Source organism: Poromitra crassiceps (genome assembly GCF_964638095.1).
Source record: "Poromitra crassiceps genome assembly, chromosome: 1".
NCBI classification, from domain to species: domain Eukaryota; kingdom Metazoa; phylum Chordata; class Actinopteri; order Beryciformes; family Melamphaidae; genus Poromitra; species Poromitra crassiceps.
Genome location: NC_139623.1, coordinates 106,864,570 through 106,888,182, shown reverse-complemented (window position 1 = coordinate 106,888,182; position 23,613 = coordinate 106,864,570).

Below are 23,613 nucleotides of genomic sequence, written 5' to 3'. Positions count from 1 at the left end.
TTATACTAACCAATGCTGGGGGTCCGTATGGAAAGTGGAAATCGAAATGGTTAAAAGTTAAAGTCCCTGGAAACCAGAAATATTTTATTATTTAGCATTTTGAGTTCATCACATCACAGGAATCTATGTTAATAAGCCACCAGCCAAATTTGAACGATGATGAACGTCGCAAAGTATATAAATTTAGGTTTGACAGTCATGGCAAAAGTAATGAGAATCAATTATATTTTAGAGTGTATTTTCTCCCACGGACTGTGTGGGCGTGTCCCGTCTGCAGCAGGGAAATGCCCCTCTCTCAGACCTCTCTCACCTGGAGAGAGGAGAGCGAGAGAAGGAAATAGAGATTGTGTGTGTGTTCGCACGTTGCTCCGCGCTAGCGTACTGACTGACGGTCATCTGTCTATCTGTCTATCTGTCTGCACGCGCGCACACAGCAGCGCTGTGCACTCGCAGGCAGAGGAGAGAGCTCTCCCTCTCAAGGTTCCAACACACCGCCGACGAGTCTAAGCGATAAACTCGCAGATAGACAGATATATAGATAGGTTCTTAAGAGCCTTTGTGTTGACGCAATGCGTAGTTAGCTAGCTGCAAAAAGGTGTGGGACCACTAGAACTCTGAAGAGAGATGGAGGCAGAATGTGCGGGACTGCAGGTTGCACGCGTGTACAAAGGCTATATAGGGCTTATGACGTCATAAGATTTTGCATTTGGGCACCTCGCGCACTGATCTCTTCAATGAGGAAGTACCTTGTAGAAAAGTGTCGATTTTAAGGCTTTGGGTTGAAAGTAATGTATAATAATTTTGGAGGCACACAATTACTAACATAAGACCCTAAATAACATAGTTAGAACGTTTTTGTGGATTTTGGTTTCCAGGGACTTTAAAATCAATTTGGTCATTCGGTGGCGTTTTACTGCCATGTAAAGTAACGACAAGTAACAGTTAGCCGCTAACATATTAGCCACATTACCCATCAGCGGAGCATCATTTGACGTCAGCACACTCGTCTAAACAGGTCGCGTGCTGCATTCCAGTGGGCATTCCCATGCTTTCACATGGACCCATGTTGGGTGTGGATGACAGTCTTGTGTCTGGATGATGTGTGTACAGTCCATGTGTGTGACCATCTTACATGGAGCATTTTGTCTTTCTCCAAAATTAAGAGCACTGTTACTGAAAATTGCACACCATTGTACTGTAAGATGATGATTTTATGTTGGACTGCTGCTAAACTCAGTTGACATTGTGTTAAGATATGAGCTGCAAAGCAGCATAAAAAGGGTTCTAAGAGTGACCAGCTTAGAAACCACCACAGCAAGTCCAGAGAAGGTTTGAACAGTTTAAAATTGTGCGAAGTAGGTTGAGTCCAGGCCGCGTTCCAGGCCCACAGCCGACTGGGTCCGGTTGGCTCTACACACAGAGAGGCAGATTAGTAACAGGGCGCAGGCCAACAATGCAGTTTGCATCCAGTGAGTTCAGTTTCCACCCACCTCAATAGGCCTTGGCTGGTAGATAGGGGAAGGTCCGCTCTTCTGAGCATAAATGGATCTTCCTCCCACCAGGCTGAGTCCTCAAAAGAATTAATCCACTTTGCAACAGAATGGTTAGTCCAATGTACACTGTTCACTCAAAACAATCTTCTTCATAAAACAGGTCCATCTTTTCATTAAAAGGTCAGGGTTAAAACAGTCCAGGCCACAACTATTAAAAATGATCCACTTTCCTTTGCTCATGGGAGCCAGCAGCTCCACAGCACCAGTCCACAGCTCTCTCCAAGTGAGGATGACAAAGTTCTCTGGCAGCCAGTCTGAGCTGCCTGCTTTTATAGGAGACACCATCAAGCAGCACACCAATCAAATCACTTGATTACCAATTCAGGCTAATCAGTCCTAATGACTAGCAGCTGGGCAGGAGCTCTCCACTTCACATGGGCGGGGTTAGTATCCCACACAAACAGGGTTAGGAGGACAAACTCAACATGCATTGTCTGTCCAAGTAAAGTCTCAAGTAAAAACAAAACAAAGCCCAGTGTGGAGTGGGGAAGTTTCTTCCCCTTTCCTGCTGTGTGTCACATTTCACAACACATTCCCCAACTTTTTCGATGCCCGTCCCGGGCAATTTCACTGGTGGAGCCGTGCTGGGGGTTTACCTATATTTTCACGAGCAGATCTCCTAGGACCTTCCTGGTCTGAAGAGGGTTGGTTAGGGGGAGGATCCGGACCAACCAATGTAGTCCTCTGTGCATTACTCCACCACAGCAACCAGTGGTATGGGGTCGTAGCTGCGTCCTGGGTGGTTGTGGCATCTGCTTCCGGCACACTACTTGTGGGTGGACCAGTATCTGGAGATAAAAAAGGACATGCCTATTACGATGAACCACTCTGACAGGACCATCTCTACCCTCCGGCCGGATTTTGTACGTTTACAATTTGGATATTCTCTTCCCAATGTGCTGCCAATTTACCTTGCCCATTTCTTCTCGTCGTATGGACCAGAACCCGCTCTCCTGGGAGCAATGGGGTGGCTCTGGCTGTAGCATCATACCTCTCCTTCATCCATGTTGCAACTTTCTGGGTATTCTCTTCTACCGTGCGAAAGGCCAGTGTTAGCCGCTCATGGTGCTTTCTGACCCACTCCTGGGTTGTGGTGCTCTCTGCTGCTCTTGCTGTACCCAAGGACAGCTCAACTGGCAAGCGGGCATTCCATCTGAACATCAGATAGTGAGGGGTATAGCCTGTGGATGCATGAGCAGAGTTGTTATAGGCCTGGAGCAGTTCTGGTATGTGTTGCACCCACCTGGCCTGTTTCTCTTCGTCCAGGGTTGCCAGCATGTTCAAAAGTGTCCGATTAAATCTCTCACAGGCTCCATTGCCCTGTGGGTGGTATGCAGTGGTTCTTGTTTTCTGGCAGTTATAATACTGACACAGTTCTCTTATCAAAGCGGACTCGAAATTGGCACCTTGATCTGAGTGCAGCTGTTCTGGGCATCCCATTGGTTGAATGATATGCTGTAACAACATCTTTGCTGTGGTTGAAGCAGTCTGGTCTCTGGTAGGTATCGCCCAAGCATATTTAGTGAACATATCAGTTGCAACTAGAATATATTGGTAGGAGTCTGCTGGTCTGCCTAGTGTCAGGAAATCAACAGCAACAATTTGCAATGGGGCATGTGCATGGAAAGGGACAAGAGGGGCCTTACCATCGCCGCAGCCCTTATGACGTACACATCGTTCACAGGAGGCTGTCCACCCAGACACATCCTTCTCCATTTGTGGCCAGTAGAAGCTCCGACGCAAGATTGAGAGGGTCTTTGTTACACCCAGGTGCCCATTTCTTTCGTGAAAGGCTTTCCATGTCGACTGTTGCTCCTGTAGGGGAACAAGGATTTGGTAATACACCTCGTGTGTGCCAGGGTCTAGCACTTTTCTGACCAATACACCCTCCAGCAGCTGAAACCGGGGCCATTGTTGCATATAACGCAGAATTGTGGTGCATTCTTGGTCCCTCTCCTCCTGAAATGGCCTACTTCCTCGAGCCACATACTGTACCAGTTTTTGAAGGGTGGAGTCTTCTGCCTGTCGCCGTTTCCAATGTCCTGGTTCCCAGTCCACCTTCACCACCCCCACATGTGCTGGTTCCAGTGCAGCCTGCAACAAACCCAGATCTTGCGGCTGCACCTGTAGTGGCATTCTCGAGAGCACCAGAGGGCAGAGCCGTGTTTGCGTCGATCACAGAAAGTCTCAGTGTCTTGATATGTCTGCTGCCAGCTGTCTCTTCTCTGAAGAGCGGTTCCGGTGCTCCATCTGTCTGGATGTCTGGACTGATCCAGTCACCACACCATGTGGATGCAACTTCTGCAAGAACTGTATCACTCAGCACTGGGATGTTAATGCCCCATGCAAGTGTCCCTTGTGTCAAAAGCGTTTCCACAGAAGACCTGAGCTGCATGTCAATACTCTAATATCCGCGATGGTGACAGTTGAGGAAGTCAGCTCAGATGAAAGCCAAACCAGGAGAAGTTCCCTGTGACGTCTGCACTGGGACCAAACTGAAGGCCTTGGTGTGTCTGGCCTCCTACTGTGAGACTCACCTGGAGCATCACCAGAGAGCAAAAGGCCTCAAAAGACACAAGCTGATGGATCCTGTGGAGAACCTGGAAGACAGGATGTGTAAAGAGCATGATGGACCACTCCAGCTGTTCTGCAAGACGGACCAGGAGAGACGACTAAAGATTCAGGAGATCAAACAGTCAGTAGGGCTCAGCAAGGAAGATGCAGACAGAGAGATAGCAGACAGTGTGCAGGTCTTCACTGCTCTGAAGCAGTCTGTGGAGAGAGGCCAAGCTGAGCTCATTGAGACGATTGAGGAGAAGCAGAAAACAAGAGAAACAGGCTGAAAGCTTCATCAAAGAGCTGGAACAGGAAATCTGAGCTGATGAAGAGAAAGACTGAGGTGGAGAAGCTCTTATGCACTGAAGACCACCTCCACCTCCTCCAAAGCTCCCCATCCCATACGCTCTCTTAAAACAAGCTTCAGACATTAATGTCACATTCGACCCGGTGTCCAACATAAATGTGATTTGTTTCCCATTAACCAACACCTCCACCTGACGGCATGTCCCTATGAATTGGGAATGGTTTCTCTGGATTGGACCACTGCCCTCATTTCCAGCCCCTTGGTCCATAGTGGCTGGAATTACTCGTTTAAAGCCACCCTGGGTGTGACCTCCTTACAGCCTCCAGGCCGCGTTCCAGGCCCACAGCCGACTGGGTCCGGTTGGCTCTACACACAGAGGCAGATTAGTAACAGGGCGCAGGCCTACAATGCAGTTTGCATCCAGTGAGTTCAGTTTCCACCCACCTCAATAGGCCTTGGCTGGTAGATAGGGGAAGGTCCGCTCTTCTTCTGAGCATAAATGGATCTTCCTCCCACCAGGCTGAATCCTCAAAAGAATTAATCCACTTTGCAACAGAATGGTTAGTCCAATGTACACTGTTCACTCAAAACAATCTTCTTCATAAAACAGGTCCATCTTTTCATTAAAAGGTCAGGGTTAAAACAGTCCAGGCCACAACTATTAAAAATGATCCACTTTCCTTTGCTCATGGGAGCCAGCAGCTCCACAGCACCAGTCCACAGCTCTCTCCAAGTGAGGATGACAAAGTTCTCTGGCAGCCAGTCTGAGCTGCCTGCTTTTATAGGAGACACCATCAAGCAGCACACCAATCAAATCACTTGATTACCAATTCAGGCTAATCAGTCCTAATGACTAGCAGCTGGGCAGGAGCTCTCCACTTCACATGGGCGGGGTTAGTATCCCACACAAACAGGGTTAGGAGGACAAACTCAACATGCATTGTCTGTCCAAGTAAAGTCTCAAGTAAAAACAAAACAAAGCCCAGTGTGGAGTGGGGAAGTTTCTTCCCCTTTCCTGCTGTGTGTCACATTTCATAACAATTGCACAAGGTTTTTGGTATTCCTCCTGAAAGTGACTTGAATTTTATTTATTCTACTATTTTATTTTGAATTGCACTATTTTATTTGAGGACAAGCTCTAGCTTTAATTTTATTTGAGAGATTTTATGTTGGACTGTTAAAGAGAATGAGATGGTTAAATAAAATACAGAAATTGAGAAGTTTTTGGTTATTTATTTGTTTTGGGTAAATTTATTGTTATATAATAAAAAAATTAAATAAAAAATAATCGTTAGATTAATCGACTAATCGAAAAAATAATCGTTAGTCGAATCGATAAGAAAATAATCGTTTGGGACAGCCCTAGCAAAAACTAACTAATAACTTGGCCAATAAGTATGTAACATACAAAATAAAACAAAAGTGATGTCTTCATTTGATGTAGAATGCAGAGGACATGAAACTGGTTCGTTAAACTCGCATTCCAGGAATATTGTATTTACTGCACTGCTCCTAAAGTTAACGTAAGTGGCGCGTGCCTCAGAGAGCCTGGTTGTCCCGGAACCCACTCGCTTAGCACCAGAACACACTCGAACACTCGAACACGCCAGGATTGGCCAACGCCAACTCCAGTGCCCAGAACTGTCAAATCAAATAATCGACAGAGACGCTATGGCCCGCCTCCCAATCCCTCTTTCTTTCTTTTTTTGCATGACAGGCAGTATTTTCAGTGTATCAGAGATAGAGTACGTTATAAATATAGCCACGTAATAAACAACTAACCAACGCTGATGGTCCGTATGGAAACAGTGTTACTCGAAATGGTTAAAAGTGATATCAATTTGGTCATTCAGTGGTGTTTTACTGCCATGTAAAGTAACTAACGTTAGCCGCTAGCATTAGCCACAGTAGCGATCACCCATAATGCATTACGTTATCCCAGCACCCGAACGGCTCGCGCTTCATTTAATGCATAAAATAAAGCTGATAATACACAATTGATTCACATTGAAGTATACCCCATGCGCAAATACCACCGTGACGTAACGATGTACGTACCAAATCGTCCACTCATTTGAGACCCCCCCAAAAAAGCAGGTTTGAACCCATAGAGGGCACTTATGCTGCTGAGAATGATCAGGTTTGTAGAATATTATCAGTTTGGTCTCACATGTGGAAATTGTGATCAGAATTCTTCACACACAACCCTAAAAGCCATATTGGTTAAAAGCTGAAAAAAAGGTGTTTTGGGGTTTAGTCCTGCAAGTACAGTAATTTAATTACGGACTGATAACTATCAGATACTTTAAGACTTTTACTCAAGTAATATTCTAATGGGTGACTTTTAACTTCTACTAAAGTCATTTCCTGGTAAGATATCTGTACTTTTACTCAAGTGTGGCTTTCAGGTTACTTCATCCACCACTGGCAATTAATGATATACAGCCCCCTCCTTTTTAGAAAGGTACTGAGCAATAGGGTTGGCACGATGGACGATGGCATCGACCATCGTGATTGGCCGACCCCCCATCGACCTCTGAGCCTTCTACATCAGATCATCATGATTATCTGTTCGAATTAAATTTGTGCCGTTTTAATAATAAAACATACCAAGTCAACTTACCGTGACGCGTGTGGGACGTGCCGGCATCATTAAACGAGCGCCCCCAGTTCAGACTCAGAGAAGCCTCCCCTCCCCCTCCTCCTCTTTAGTGCTTCTCTGCACTGGGAGCACTTGTTTAATGTCGCCAGGGCGTCCCCCGTGCACGAGAAGTCAGTTATTTTGTTGTGAAAACTTTTAAGAGAAAGAAGAAACCTCACGTTCTTTCCTGTTTTCAACCCACAGTGAGTACAAGTCTTCAAATGTGAATTTAACTCGCCTGTTTCAAAAGTGAAAGTGAAAGTGAAACACTAGCAATATTGAACTGCGCAGGCTAACGTTAACGTTACAGTCAGATCCTGACCAACAACGTGTGTGTGTTGAATTTAACTAGCTGGCAGAAAAGTGACAGAATTACTGGCGGATATAACGTTAGATTCGCGTGGGCTTTTGAAGCTAATAAGAGAGGGTTGAGGAGACTGGAGAGAGTTGAGAGAGAAATAGAGCAGCAGTAGCAGCAGCTAGGCTACTGCTAGCTGTTACAGCAGTACTGCTTGAGCCAGAGCCAGGCGAATCTAACGTTATATCAGCCAGTAATTCAGTCGGTTTTCTGCCAGCTAGTTAAATTCAACACACACACGTTGTTGGTGAGTAACGTTAACGTTAGTTTTGCGCAGTTCAAATTGCTATAGTAACAGCCGATGCCCACTTCAGTCGCGTGGCTCTGTGCTGTAGCACAGAGCAGTATTCAAGCCCGCTGGTATCATGTAGAGCTCAGGCTCAGCTGTCCTGTTAACGTGAACGCATTACAGCAACGCAGCGACTTAATAAATAATTAATTATTCCCCCAACCCCCACCCCAATGACGATGGCATCGTGCAAAACGATGTTTCACTGTAAAATAATCATGATGGATAAATTTCCGACATCGCACAACCCTACTGGGCAAAAAAAGGAATGATACCCTATCCGGCTCTATATCTTGTCTTCCTGATGCCGTTTTCCTATTTTTCATCCTTGCCCTTTCTTACTGTGCAGTCTCACACTGTCACCACATTGTCAGCTTTCATTCACCATTTTCTGTTCTCACCATATTGTCACAAATAGCCTTCATAACATGCAGGTCAAGAGCAGCAGGGGAATAGTGCTATCCACCCACGCATCATGTCCTGCCGGTGAAACTCCTCCCTGTCAGGTGAAAAGAAGTGGCTGGCGAGTGCACATGTATCAGAGGAAGCATGTGTGCTAGTCTACAACTCTCCCCAGATCGAGATCAATGGGGGATCTGAAAAAACACACATAGTAATAATAATAATAATAATAATAATAATAATAATAATAATAATAATAATAATAATAATAATAAATCCTGTAGTGTCATCAGTAAAGGCTTTTCACATCAAGTCCATATTTTGGTCCAAAATCCTCGCACGTTTTAAAATAAATACGACCTCATGTTGCGGCACTCACATTTACTGTACACCCTGGGCTCTATCTTCCCCCTGGCCTTAGGCGCTAAACTGGCGTTAAACGCAAAATAACATGCTTTGCGCCTGCCTACCCGTGACTCGGGAAGATAGCATCATGTTTTAGGCCCCAAAAGGCGCTTTACACAGAAGAGGCGTGGCGCAGTGCCAGAATAGGTGTTTCGGCCTTAAATACCAGCCTAAAGCTATCTTCCCAACTGCCATTCATTTTGCGGTTAGCGCTTTTCAAAACCAGGCCTTATTCAGTGCGCCGGCCCCGGAGACCCTACGGCCTTATTCAATCACACTTTCTGCCGCTATCTCACTCTCTCTCCCCCCTCTCTCTCGCACGTCAATTTCTGCCCCTATACACAAATCCGACGGCCAATTTGTGTAGGCTGCCATCTAGTGGGGACGCCATTACTGCGGGGGTAGGTCCCCGCAGCTAGACTGTGCTGCTGGCTGCTGCCAAGTGCCAAATGATAACAGCGTCGTGAGCTGGATTGATAACGTGAGACAGTAGCCCCCAGTTACTGATGAAGGTACGACCTTATTATGGATTGGGGATAGTAATTATTCAAATTGTAAATAGCGGAAAAAATACCACTTAACGAGCCGCATTTCAAGTGACGTTATTGTGTAAACATGCTAATGTTAACTTACTGACTAACTAGCATAAACAATCAAGTTGCATGTAATCATTGCACACCAATTACATTAGTAAACATAAAAAAAAAAATACGAATTTGTATTTTTATAGGCATTCAAGGGTATTTTATTAATCGCCTGGCTTGTGATGAGCAACAGAATGCCAACTACAGGTCTCTCATAGAGGGCCAAAATGACCTGAGCTCGGGATGGATTGGCCAAATATTGCACACTACCAGATGATATCGGACCTGTCCGATATTCACAGTCCATTAACAACCATAATGTTCACATAACCCATGTCATAATCACTGTTAGCTTAGGCTAGGCAGCTGGCAGCTGCATGCTACTCATTATGAGGTGAAATAACGTTAGCGATTTACGACAACCAAAACCTACCGTGCTGTTGTTATTGGGAACAAAGTCCTTTCTGTTAATATTCTTGATCCACCTCTGGCGAACAGCTCGGTCCTCTGCACGTCTGAACATGCAGAGGCACCTATTGGAATGAAGACGATAGACTGAATAGTTTGAGGTCAAACAGTTCTTGTCTTTTTTTCTTTGTTTCTTTTATGATTACACGTCCCACTCTTTTAACTCACATTTATATGTCATGTAATTTCATGTGTATTTTTGTATCAATATGAATGTAGTTTTTTTCAATCTTTTTTGTATTATGATGTAATTTTTGTCATGTGACTTCTTTACATGTTGTGGACCCCAGGAAGACTAGCTGATGCCATGGCGTCAGCTAATGGGGATCCTTTAAATAAACAAATAAACAAATAAACGTCCAGGAAATCTATATTTGTATGTTTATGTAACATTATGGTTTCAGACAGAGGGGCACTCTTCATGTAGCTAATACTAGTAAAGGCTGTAAGTTAACATTAGCATGTTTACACAATAACGTCACTTGAAATGCGGCTCGTTAAGTGGTATTTTCTCCGCTATTTACAATTTGAATAATTACTATCCCCATCCATAATAAGGTCGTACCTTCATCAGTAACTGGGGGCTACTGTCTCACGTTATCAATCCAGCTCACGACGCTGTTATCATTTGGCACTTGGCAGCAGCCAGCAGCACAGTCTAGCTGCGGGGACCTACCCCCGCAGTAATGGCGTCCCCACTAGATGGCAGCCTACACAAATTGGCCGTCGGATTCGTGTATAGCGCACTGCAAGCATCAGATCTGAAATGTAGGCTACACCACAGAATGACAGAACCATCACTATTTTGGGGGAAAGTCCACAGTACTAATTTATATGTAGGCACTAGGCAGGCACAATGACCGATGAAAAAAAAGTTGTTATACCGTAGATTTGAGCCCCTGTCATTCAGAGGCTGTTGCATCATCCTACCTCATCTGCCGTGCAGAGGCAGAGAAGAAAAAGGCAGTGAGAGAAAACGATGCAATGATTCTGTCCAAACTTTCACCAATCTAATCTCATCATGACATCCAGGGATATGCTATATTTTTCTAGCCAATGCGTTTAGAACATTGTTCTCAGTTTGCTCTTGCTATAGTGTAGCATATTTACATGCTTGCTGTATTTAAACTGCCGTGAGATTTGTTTGAGGAGCATTATGGAGACGAAAGATGACGGAAATGAAAGAGGGAGGGGGGGAGCTCAGAGCGCTTTGGTCGGGCTTTTCTGACCGGACTGGATCGCTCCGTGGAATCAGAGCTTGAAAGGGAAGAGTGTGATTCGTTTACTGCAGTTCGCCAATGGCCACAGTGAATAATTCTACGCTTAAAAGGCGTGGTTAAACGGTTAGCGCCGGCTTTAGCGCAGAGGGGAAATTAGGGAATGCGCCTGACCACGCCCACTAATAGCGTTGTGCCCGGCCACGGGGAAGATAGAGCCCACTGACTCCAAAACTTTCGTCAGTCATTAAAGTTTTCGGAACAGGTTCGATTTTCTTGCTTTTTTCGCTTCAGTTAATAGCCTTTTGCGAGCAGCTTTTTTGCAAGCTGTTTCACAGGTCTGTCTTTTCGGATGACAGATAAAAAAAATACACAGAAAAAAACGCATTGCAGCAAAGACAGCGAACGTCACTTAGCTCACTCGTGTTTACCAACCTGTCAAGAGAGAAGAGAGGGAGCGCCGCTCACTGCTGTTAGGAGACAGTTTGTGTTTTGCATGTTTTTTCATCAACGATTTGTATGCAGAAATCTTGCATGGTGCAGATAATGCAAATAAAGCAAAAAGCATTTATTTCAACTGAGAATGTGACAATTTAGGGCATGAGATTTAATTATATGAATTCCACCTTCTCTCTCTCTCCCTCTTTGTGTGACTGTCGCGCTCTGTCCCCCTCCCTCCACCTCTGTGCCTGCATCCCCAGCTCATATCCATGTTTATAAAGAGAAGGTTAAAAAGAGCTGCTCTGCATCACCCTAATTGAAAGATGACAGTAAAGCACCACTTAATGCAGAAAACACGGCCGTGACCCCGCTGTTCATCTCATGCACTACAGTTCACCATCAGATAGAAAGACACAGGTAAGATCTTGTGAATATCAGGATCACCCAAGTGAACTGCAAAGAAAAGAAAATAGTCTCCATGAAAATTAAAGCAGAATGTCAGCAAAATAAATCATCTTTGTCCCCAATATCAACCACGGACTGATTGAGTCTCTGTCTGTCTGTCTGTCTGTCTGTCTGTCTGTCTGTCTGTCTGTCTATCTATCTATCTATCTGTTTGTCTGTCTATGTTTCTGTGATTAAAAAATGTTAAAAACTGAAGAATCCAGTTAACCTCAGAGGATAAATGCTCAATGAGCTTGAAGGCCTGCCGCATCCCACTGAGGTACAAATAGACACTCCAGGTCTCAAAATGCCGCCCACAGCTCACATACGATATAATTTCCCTCAAAAAACGATAATTTTGACCATCTGGTATGATAATTTGACATTTCCCACCTGGCAACACTGGCTGGAGACGAGAGAATCCTGCTAGCTGACTAGACTCTGACCTGGACGCAGAACTGTCAGAAAGCAACAGCACTGGGCGAGGTGATCGCTTCACGCTGTTATTGTAATGACTGTATACCAGAGACAATTGACTGAAACGTCTGTGTAAAATAACAAATATCCACGTGGCAGCTTGCTGCTGTAACGCAGAATTTGCCAAGTACTGGCTGAGATAAGGATATCCTCTAAAACTCCACTGTGAAACTCAGGAAGCCCTCCTGGCAGAGTGGTTAAAGCTGCATTCAGCGATGTTTTTGTGTTAAAATAGGTCTAAAACAGCTATATATTCCCTTAGGAAACACTATTATATGCAATCTGGTGTATGACATTATCACCACAGAGCCTCTCATTCTCTAGAATGAGCTCTGAAAGATTGGCACCAGATTTTATCCAATAAGAAGGCAGAACTCCACAAGAGGCAGCCCTGACCCTATTGGCCCTGACTGTCTCATGAACGCGCATGCAGCTCAGATAGCAGTAACAACAATGGCGTCCCCGGCACAGGCACTGCTGTCTACACAACAAAAGCGGCCAGGAGAGCTGGCTTTCTTGCTTCTGGACACGTAAGTTATGCTATAATTTTACTCTGACGTAATGTTAGTTGTACGGATAATTGTTAGCATCAGTCAGGTTGGTTGGTTGGTTGGTGGTTTTTTAGCTAAGTAGCTAATGTTAGCTTATAACTGTCTCCGGCCTCAGGTCCGAGGCTAGCAACGTTAACTTGCTGTTACTCTAGCTCGGTAGCTAGAGAGACAGAGACGAGAAGAGAAGCAGAGACCTTTATACAGTAGTAATGTTAGCTGTGCTCCATTAGCAGAAAGTGAACTAAGTAATCCTAGTAGTCTTGTCGCGAAACAGAGTTCATTCTGAATTAAGGCTGAGTCGAGACTCTATCGATGCGATGCTAGGTAACTTTACAGGTAAGTGGAGTGATTGAGAGATGAAATGTTAGATAACCATGTCCATGTTCATCTGCCCTTTCCTAGTTACTGTATGAGAGAGACCACCACACCATACACCACAGAGGAAGAAAGCCCTCCCGATGAAACAACTCTTGGATGTAAGGTTTGTGCCAAGATATTATTTTTACATTGGCTATTAGCAAATCACCAGTAAACAATGCTCAAATATCCAGATGTATTATGTCGGCAATGTCTGTGTTTGATGGTGGTCTTACTGACACAATTGTTTTTCATGTTGCTGGTAAGAAACAATATTGCATGTGAAACTTGTCACCCCACTTCACTATAAGTACAGCCCGTGTTTCTGCGTGAATTGCCCGCTTCTATAGAGATTACAGTTTCGATCATCCTCCATCAGGCCATCATCAATAAATAAATAGATTTAAAAAAGGGTAAAATCTTTGCTTATCAGCAAGGATAACACACACACACACACACACACACACACACACACACACACACACACACACACACACACACACACACACACACACACACACTTAGTGCTCTTTGCTTTTCCTGCTGTTTTTTGTTGTAGTTGAAACTCCCCATAACCCAAAAGTAATAATTAGTGTTTTTGTTGTTGCTGCATGTGATGCACTTCAACTAATGACTGGTCTCTCAATGTCTTCCACAGCAGCAAGACGGACGTCTGGACCCCAGGCCCCAGCAGAATACATCTATATTGTGCAGCCTTTATTAAAAAAAATATATTGGATCATTAAAATACAGCATTCTAATAATGACAACTGTGTTATTGCTGTGTCATAAGAACCAAAATGATAATGGGGTGAATGTAAAAATGAAATTTACCAGGCAGTAAAAAGTATTACAAATGAATTTGATAATTACCAGGTCTTGAATAGTTTTGGAGATTTTAAATGTCTGGAAAATGTCTTGTAAAATATTGTGGTTCAGGTCCGGTATACACATGATTGTAGCTTTTACATTGTAAACCCACATTGAGTCCAGTTTTTGTTTATCTATCTTTACAGTGATATGAGCTAGTTATCAGGGCAAGATGTTACTTAGCAGGGGTAATATTCAAAACAAATCAAGGTCTGGGGAAAAATTTACTTTTTTAATTGAAAATGTGTAGGAACCCTGATTTACATTACAGAAATTGAAAACAAATTTAAAATACAATAATTACAAAAATAAAACAGTGTCAGTGTCTGCAGACATGTGCTGTTTAAAGGAGTTTCAGCAGAGACTGTTTGACTCGGTCATCTTCAGATGTGCTGTTTGATGGAGTTTCAGCAGAGACTGTGTTTGACTGTCATGTCTGCAGATGTGTTGTCTGAACAGAAAGCTGTTGAGAGGCTGCTGAGACAGGATCGGCAGCTGCTCTGTGATCTGAATAGCAGATCAGTGCTTAGAGGCACCAGGAGGAGTCAGCGCAGCCCTTTCCAAGTTACGCAGAATCAGGCACCAGGGATAGCAACTGGTGTGTACTGTACGTGTGTGCGCACGTGTGTGTGCGTGTGTGTGTGTGTGTGTGTAGGTAAACAAAGTAGAAGAAAGTAGAAGATGATGATGATAATGATGATGATGATGGTGATGATTATGATGATGACATGGCATGGAAATTAAATGTTTTTTTTCCAGCATGATTCAATTAATCAAGTCAAGCATTCTTTCTGTGTCAAAAAACACAATAAATACAAACAACAAAAACACAGTAACAGGCAGGTATACAGACGATTGAAAATAGTGAGAGCCTGAGTATGAAACCATGTGACAACAGAGTGGAGACAGACAACTGATAAGCAGCAGAAGTGACTGCTGGGTAGTGATGTAATTGGTGAGAGCGCTGACTACTAACCCTTGGGCAACTCTCCTAATCCGAATATATCCCATTGTTTGCCGGCATGCCACCTTGCCCCCTTCCCATTGGCTGACTGGGAAGGGTCCTGGAACGACGCTATAAAGCTGCCAATTGGACAGGATGGATGGGGCACTGTGTGGGGAGAGGCCTGACAGTAATTACAGTAGATTGATGCTGCACGGCTTCTGTCAGCCGTGTCACAGGCACACAGTGGACTTGGAAAGACAAGGGCAGGGGATCAGGGACACATACCGAGTCAAATGACTTGGGTTCTGGTGACTTGACTATTTTTAATGTCTTGACAAAAAAGAGCAAGAACAGCCTCTGAGTTGATGCTTGATAAGATGAATAGTGCAAAGAGGAAGGAGGCACCATCTTGGGTCCATTTCTGGAACTATATCTGTGTATGGATTCCCTTCCTATACCATTTATTTATTTGTTAGTTGCTTTCTATATGTGGAATTTGTGTACACCACAATGGAATGTATAACTGCACTACCATGTACCGTACAGGTTGAAACAATAAATAAAAAAATATGCATCTTGTTGCTGATTGGACGAATGGGCGCTTGCATCATCTGTGAGGGATGTCATGTTTTCCATGTTGATCTTGTGCACACATTTTGCTCTAACAACCAAACCCAAGCATGGAAATTATAAACCTTAAAGTGATCATCTGGAAGATTTCACTTTTGTTGTCTCCGACAACACCAATGGCCATGAGCAGTAATATATCCACACAGTGTCACATATGTGATGGGAAGGGTTTTTTCTTCTTCTTAATACATTCAAGTTGGCCAGCGGGGGTGGTAATGCAACGCTTGGACGCCAACCGTGCACACGTCTCAAAACAACTTTATTATCATTAATTCACATACAGGAAGAGGTTCATAAAGAAGAAGAAGTTGGTCAGCGGTGCTCTATGGATCCCACTGGAGATCGCTATGACACGTTGGGTGGCTGGGTGGGGTGTGTGTGGGAGGTTTGAGCTGTCAAAAGGGAACAAAAGGCTGGCTCCTGGCCAATCCCGGCACTTGACTGCTGCGCAGGCGGGCGCAGGCAGGGTGTGTTCTGCCCAAATCTCCAGTGGGATCATAATAACACGGAAACAACAGCAACTTGCTCCGACTCCGCCTACCCTCTCTGGTGGGTGATGGGTGATGGGAAACACATCAAGAACTGTGCGCCGCTTAATTGTGATATCTTTTGGGGTTTTTTTGTTTGGGGGCGAAAGTGTCGCCACAGACACAAATACATATATATATAAAACAAAAAAATGATATATATATATATGAGAGAGAGAGAGAGAGAGAGAGAGAGAGAGAGATAGATAGATAGATACTGTATATATAGATATAGATATAGATAGATATATACAGTATAGATATATAGATATATAGATATATACAGTATATAGAGGACCATAGTTAGCTCATAGGACCCTTTTCGCTTTCCATTTCCTATTTTCCAGACCATCACTAATCCGCATGGCAGCTTGATACCTAAGCGGGCACTCAGGGAAATCACACATGAAGAAGAGAGCTGAGATCTAGTTACTCACATGGGGGCAAGGAGGAATTACGCTGTGCATGGAGATGAAATTATTACCCAGGGCACGAGCTCACTACTGTAAACATATCCTCCAGCGTATCGATCAAGAAGACACAATCACTCTGCTGCTGCCCATCATCTTTGCACAAAAAGCTGAAATTGTAGCATGAATCAGAAGAAATCAGAAGAAAGTGATTTTGAACCCTGAAGACACTGTACAGGTGGAAACTGGTCGGTCTTTTAAAGTGTACAAACCATGTTACAAGAAAGGCTTTCTATTTTAAGGTTTCTAAGGTGACTTGTTCCTGCTCCACACTGGAGTGCCTGCGGTTGTATGCGTCTATCCTTCTTTTTTTTTCCAAGTGCACCTGCAATTTTCTTGAGTTTCATAATGAGAAAGAACAGTCCTCGAGCACATCACATTTTCCTTTATAAGACTCCAAAGTAGGGTGTCACTTTTTATTCGTAATTTGGACGCTCCTTCGAACCTGGGCGAAAAATAGCAATCAAAACTGTAATGACCTGTTCGAATTCAAAATTTGGCAAAACTTTAGTTAAAATTGGCTAAGTGGGTGGCGATGTCTGTGGCGGCAGTGTGTGTCTGTCACGATTGTGATTTAATCTATGATCTTCTTCTTCTGTGGTGTTTTATGGCAGTTGGCATCCTTTATGTTGCATTATCGCCTCCTTCTGGATTTATCCATCCACTGTTTCCCTACATTCTGTCAATCCTCCCGATCTCCTTCTTCTTCTTCTAATGTCTTTCCGGCAGACTGGATGCCTTGCTGCCTCTCACAGTTGGATGGTCTCACTCTAGACCTGGTTCTTCTTCTTTCAAGTTTCCGGTGTTTCTCACACCTCCTCAATCTTGGCTGTTGCGCCTCGTCTCATGTTCCTCCGCTCCTCATCCCTCCTGAACCTTCGTGAAGGGGTCATCCATTAATAGAGATTTCAGCCCAGGGAGGGAAGCCATCGTCTGGTTCCAATGTCATCAGTGATGTAACTTGTGCAATTGTGATGTCAGCAGTGATGTCACTTGAGCAATTGTGATGTTATCAGTGATGTCACTCGAGAATTGTGAGGTCATTAGTGATGTCACTCAAGCAATTATGGTGTCATCAGTGATGTAAGGGATAATGTATAGTGAGGCGGTGATTACGGGGGAAATAATGACCGACAGGTGAATGATTGAGCCCGACGCGCAGCTTAATCATTCACCTGAAGGTCATTATTTCCCAGTAATCACCGGCTCACTATACATTATCCCGCTTAGAACACGGCCTACAACTAAATCATTCAATAATCTGACAAAAATAATTATTCAAATAGATTTTTTAATAGCGTTTTCAACGACAAAGCGGTTTCATTCGTAATTGGCACACAAGACACCACAGCTGCAACTGGTTGGCCTAATTAGTAGTGTCTGCTGACAAAAGGCTCTTATCAACTGATTAATCCAGGTGTGGCAGAGCAGCGGTCGGTTGTCGAGAAATAATGACCGGTGAATCTTGTTGATTGACCAATCAGAATCGAGTATTCAAGAGAGCCGTGTTCTAAGTGTAAATAAATCGTTCGTGGTATGAGCTGATGGTGCACACGATGGCGCCTAGGTGGTTGGGCGGTGTATGTCTGTATGTCTGTCTGTCTGTCTGTCTGTCTGTCTGTCAGTCCAGAGTCTCCACCCTAGGAATCGAGCACCCGCGAGATTCCTAGTTCAATTAAAAAACAGCAAGTGGGGGGTGGAAAACAACAGGGGGACCTTCCATGCAGGAATGGCTGATGGAATTGGGAAGGGTAGCGTCCTATGAACATCTGTCTTATCAGATGCATAATAGACTGGAGGTCTTTACCTCAAAATGGGGGACATTACCTAGCTACTAGTGTACCGCAGAATACTCTATCATAAGAGTGGACTCTGGACTGTTTGAGAGCTACTATATACTGTGTACATGATGCAAGATCTGAAATGTAGTTATGCTTTATTTTATTTGAAATGTTTTGTGTGTATCGGAGGTGTATAGATGCATGTATATGCATGTGCATTTCCCTATGCATATGCATGTGTACGTACGGTATGTATATGTATGCATTATATATTTATATTTTTCCCATTGCTGTCTACTTTTGTGTTTTGTTTTCTTTCTTTGTTTTTGACGCTACTGTGTGTCGGTGTTATAGAAGTGTGCTGGCTTCACTTTGTTTTGTGAAACTGAATAAACTATAAATCATTTAAAAAAAAGCAAGTGCGCCTTACGAGAAGCAGGGAATTGGGGGTGCTTAGGGTGCTGCAGCACCCTCTGCTGTTTTGTATTGGAATTGCAATGTCAATAAAGAAAATATATATATATTTGATTAAAATGTGTTTTATGCTTTACTGCGATATTTATGGTTTAGTTGAAGACTATGAGCAAAGCAAAGAGGGTGGAGATGTTATTTTTGATGTTTGGTTTATAATAATAAGATAATAAAATAAAATATAATAATAAGTTCAGTGTTTCTGCCTGTATTGCTGTCTGTTGTAGTGTAAAACGACCAAAGGGAGAGCAGGTGGTGACATGGAAGTGAGTGAGAAAAGGAGAAAATGCTGAATAATGACATCACAACAGTATAATCCTAATGTTGATTTAAAATGAGATATTCCTCTAAATATGACAAAAAAACATCCAAATGTAAAAAAAAAAAAAAATGTTTTTTTGCGGGCGCCACCAAGTCCCTTCCTTTGCAGCACCCCCTACTTAAAAGGAGTTCCAGCATCCCTGACGCGAAGCAGACAGTTTAGCCACAGTGCTGAGAGGTTGTGTTGTGAAAATATCGACTCGAGAAATAAGAAACTAGACATTCTTTCTTTTTTCCCACCCCATTGTGAGCAGAAGTGTTCAAACTGCAAATTCAACTCACTTGTCTCTATGAAGTAGCTCCATTATAAGCGAAGCTAGGCTGGCTGCTTTTGCACCATTCAATGTGGGTAGTGATAATTCTTTAGTCGCCTGCTTCTGTGCTGTAGTATTGAAGCCAGCTGGTGTTTGCTTCTCATGCAGAGCTGTCCTTCGGTTGTAAATATGTAATGTTAACGTGCATTGCAGCGGCACAGCCACCTTGTGATGGAAAACAGTATAGCAGTGTCTACATAGATTCATCGTCAGGAGGGTATAATAACGTTGAATATATTCGACCAAATTATGTGTCATATCAAATTTGTTCAAACTTGGGTTTGGGGAAAAGTGACAGCTCTACTCCAAAGTGATTTATTATTTAAGTATAGACTATCCATAACCAAGCTGAATGAAGTCTTAACAAGTGATAGCACCAAGTTTAGCTAAATCCCCAAAATGACAGAGGAACAGAATGTTCTAACCCTCGTCCCCATCTACTGAGTTGAACTGAGAACCCCAAGCAGCACTAAGCCCTAACCGTCCCGGTATCATGTTATTGTGTTTACCCAGAGCTTATTAACCTCTGGCGGTATCAGTCCAAACTGTGGCGGGGACCTGCGTGACCCGGCTGGCCTCTGCGGGTCAGAACAGAGCGGGTTGGGTCCCAGAGCCCCACACAGGCAGATCAGTGACAGGCTCAGCACAGCATCGATCGGGGAGCGGAGATAGCATCATCACTCCTTTTTTTTTCTCAATACTTTGTTTTTATTTTTCAATTTTTAGAACAGACAAAAGCAAAACAAACTCAGACACACATATAAATAAAAAACAAAACAAAAAAACAAAAACATACCAACATTACATTACTATACGATGCTACCAGCCGCATATAAGGTGCATAAGTGCTTACAAGAGATGCTGTACATGAAATCCTATGCAAGGAGTCAGTGAGAAATTAGCTGGGCGAGTTACTCGTTGTTTCTAACCTCGTCAAAGTAGGCCAGAAACGGGTCCCAAACAGTTGAGAACTTTGTAAGTGAGTTGGTCCTCAGAAACCTGAGTCTCTCCATATGCAAGCATCAGCACTCTTCAGTGTGTAGCGGCTACAACAGGTTTCTGTCAAACAGCTGGAGATAAGACCACATGGGAATCCACATCCACCACCTGTATCTTCATACACCTCAAGGTGCAATAAAATTACCATTATACACAGTATGGGCTCTATTCTCCCCCTGGCCTTAGGCGCTAAACTGGCCTTAAAGGCAAAAAAAACCACGCTTTACGCCTGCCTACCGCTGACTCAGGAGGATACCGTCATGTTTTTACACCCCGAAATGCGCTTTACGCTGAAGAGGCGTGGCGCAGTGCCAGAATAGGCCAGAATGGGCGTTTTGGCCTTAAATACCAGCCTAAAGCGATCTTCCCAACAGGCGTTAATTTTGTGGTTAATGCTTTTCAAAACCAGGCCTTATTCAGTGCGCCGGGGTCAGGGATGCACCCACTGCGTTATCCCATTTTGCGGACATGCCTTTCCAAAGCAACTCTCAGTTGTGTCTGCATGCTCGTCTGATACAGACTTCTACCTCTCTCTCTCTCTCTCTCACTCACTTGCACTCTCTCTCTCCCTCTCACTCTCAATCACTCTCTCCCCCCTCTCTCTCTCCCCCCTCTCTCTCTCTCACTCTCTCTCCCCCTCTCTCGCTCTCTCTCACTCTCTCTTTCACATCTTTGCCAGTCATCTTCTCATCCCCTCCTGACTTACATGATTTTTGCTTCTAGGGCTTTTCTGACCGGACTGGAGTCGCTCTGCGGATCGGAGCTTGGAAGGGAATAATGTGATTGGTTTACTGGAGATCACCAATCCAACACTTGTGAATAATTCTACGCTTAAAAAGGCGTGGTTAAATGGTTAGCGCAAGGAAAGATTTGGGAATGCGTGTGACCACGCCCACTAATAGCGCTGCGCAAAGCCATAAACGCAATGTAAGGCCAGAGCCCGATGTGTTCGTTTATAGCCGGAGGTGGCAAGTGGCAAACGCGTCATCTCTGTTGAGTACCACCAGATGGAGCCTTGCGGACCACCAGTGGTCCCCGGACCACAGTTTGAGAATCACTGATCTACTTTATTTTACTTTACTTTATTGGTATTTAGCAGACACTTTTATCCAAAGTGACTTACAACATGATCATATACAGCACACAAATAAAACAGATGCATAGACAAATGATCTGGAGGGCACTGTCGCCATTCTCTGTGTGTCTGTTCCCTCTTTGTTGAACTCATTGTCTGGTCCAGAGCAGAAGTAGCAGCAACATTCGTTGTCGCTGTCATAAAGAGCCACAGGAATGAGTCCGGAAGTATACTTCCGGGTTCTTGAGAGGAAAAGTCTATGGGATTTAACATGGTGGTTTCGCTTACAGTAACAAAAGTTTATGGGAACGCAAATCTGGGTTCACCATAATAATCTTCACAAACGTGAATAACTTTTATGACTTTTGGAACGTAAAAATGCGTTTTTCTTTATCGCGATTTTTAGACAAAGCTTCAAAAGGCATAAGAGTTATTCACTCTTTGTGAAGAGTATCATGCTGAACCCAAAAACTTTATTTAAAAGGACACACAAAAAAGACATTAAAAACACATGAATTACTATCCGGTTTACACGTGTACACGGTGACACCCCTAGTAGCAACTGCCAATTTGCGACCTTATAAACGAACGCACATGTGTGTGTGTGTGTTTGAAAGGAAAGGTGTGTGAAAGGGTTAGAAAGGAAGAGGAATGGAGGACAGTGGCGGGGGGGGGGGGGTGTTAGGGCTGGGCAATATATCAATATTATATCGATTTTGTGATATGAGATCAGATATCTAATGTGAATATTGTAATTTTGTGACATGGCATATGGCACAAGTGTTTTTAAGGTTTTAAAGGCTGCATTACACTCAAGTGACGTAATTTTCTGAACTTACCACATGGTTCCAGCTTGTTCTATTACAGTATTTGCCTTTACCCATTTAGTCATTATATCCATATTACTGATGATTATTTAGTACATTTTGTGAAAGTCCCAATAGTCATCCCTACAACATTGTTGCAATATCAACAACGAGGTAGCCTACTGTATTTGGTCAAAAATATTGTGATAGAGAGAGAGAGGAGAGGGAGAGAGAAGGAGAGAGAGAGAGGGAGAGAGAGATGGGGAAATAACGAGGGAGAGAAGAAATGTAGAGTCCAGGAGGTGGAGAGACAACAGGAGGAGGAGGAGAGAGCGAGAGGATGATTTGTGGCTGTCTCCAGTGTGCTAGCGTTACAGGAATGGCCCTCTAGGGCAGCATGAAAAGCCTCTTGATTGTTGGGAGTGGTAACTGGAGCCCTGAGAGATTTATTTACATTTCAGCGCCTGGACCCACTCAGAGAAAAAACAAGAGCCCAGGCAGCCCGGGCATCAATATTTCGTAGTAGTGATCGTGCTTCTGTACCCAACGGCCATCTCTTTGTTTCATGATGATGACTTAATGCTATTGTTGATGCTCTGATGTCATGCTGCATATTGCGCTGGTCAGTCATTGGCTAACTGCGGGGGAATGGACACAGCTCTATTGGCCATCACATGTAGCCTATATTCATAGATGAAATATATCTCTGTATATCTAAAAATGTAACAATGCCTCTGGAGATATTTTTTGAAGGCTGCGCCAATTTTAGATGGAGATGGAGAGTCTTTCTGGCTGTAATTAACTGTAACCGATAATCAATCCCTATTTCACAACTATGATTGCATTTAGCGTATTGACTGGACAAACTACAGCACTTTTCAGTTGTTACACCAATATGATTATGATGAAATCATGGCAAATGGCCAGGCTGTCTACTTTATTGTTCAATACTCGCCGACATTTGTCCACTGCTCCGCCAAATATTACGCCAAATGTGCCGTCTAAGATTATAAATGGCCCTCCAGGTTTTAAATTTGTGCATTCTGAAAGCCCTACTATGCAATTACCATCGATCAGCGAGGGAATGCGTTGCTTGTTAACTTTTGTGTTGCTTTTTGACAGCAGAGCAGTGCATACAGTGTTCAATTATAAGATAGACCGCACCCTGCTTATTTCTTATTTTATGTATCCCATGAAAATCGACTAACCAGGAATGCTCCTTTTCAGCAACACCCTGATTCACAACCAGTCTTCTACTGTCGGCCATTGAGCAGACATAAGGGTCAGCTGCTTTGCTCAAGGGCATCTAGGAGCTGTTGAGTGAGGAGAGAGCACTTCTCACTCACTTTATCC